At 59.3% G+C, this 938-nt stretch overlaps 1 protein-coding gene across 1 annotated transcript in view; it reads right to left on the reverse strand.

The window, feature by feature from the left end:
* Nucleotides 1-938, reverse strand: part of KIF13B (kinesin family member 13B) — a 192,824-nt gene that overhangs the window by 13,639 nt on the left and 178,247 nt on the right.

Consider the following 938-nt stretch of genomic DNA (forward strand, 5'->3'; position numbering starts at 1 on the left):
CACACCCCCCCCCGAAGGCCCAGGCTGGCAGGCGTCAGGGTGTGGGGTATAGAACTGCCACCAAGTTAAACTGGTCCAGAGACCTTCCCAGAAACCAGAATTGCACCAAATGCGGTCGGGATGCCTCTGGCTGACGTCACTGATGCAGAAGCACACGGTTCTCGAGTCTCGGAGTAAGGCCACTTGTGTGTCTTTGTTAGAGGAACGTGAGGAGAGGCCGACACGCAGGGCAGGCCCCGGACACTCGCACCTGGGCAGTCGATTGTGACTCGCGAATAATTTCGGATTTTGAAAAATAAATATAAATAAATATATTCCAGACACTCTGTTAAGGGAATAAATGGAAAAGAGAAAACTTCCCAGGTGTAAAGATGCTAAAACACCCACAGAGAAGACCAAGAAACCCTGTGGCGAGGACCAGGGAAGGTGGGCGTTTCGGGGTCGCCCGGGACCTGGGCCCAGAAGCGCAGGAGGCGACCAGGCACCTCGGGTGGTACTTGGTGCGGGGATGTCTGCGGAGGGGGAGGGGGGGCGGGGCGAGGAGCCTGAGGGACAAGCCAGCATTGGGGGTGATCAGGAGCGGGGGGCCCTGCCTCTGCAGAGGGAAAGGCACTAGTTATTCTTTAAGTTAAGAGGTTAATGGTGTTGCCAGAACAGAAAAACAGCAGCAGCCCCAGGTGGGAAGAGTCCGAAACCAGGGGACTGAGAGGGCGGCCCCTCCCCACAAGCCAGGGCCACTCTGGGCACCTAGAACCTCCCACCTGCCACCCTGAGGATGGCCCCCTCCTCCTCCTCCGTCTGAGTCCTGGGAGAAACGGAGGCCACCAGCCCTGCATCCTGCGAAAAGCCTTCACTGCCTGCTCCCCCGGGAAGGGTGTGAGGTGATGCGGCCTCGGCTCCAGCTCCCCGGCGGGCTGTCCGCGCTGTCAGAGTCCACG

Source organism: Myotis brandtii, unplaced genomic scaffold, assembly GCF_000412655.1.
Source record: "Myotis brandtii unplaced genomic scaffold, ASM41265v1 scaffold447, whole genome shotgun sequence".
Classification (NCBI taxonomy): domain Eukaryota; kingdom Metazoa; phylum Chordata; class Mammalia; order Chiroptera; family Vespertilionidae; genus Myotis; species Myotis brandtii.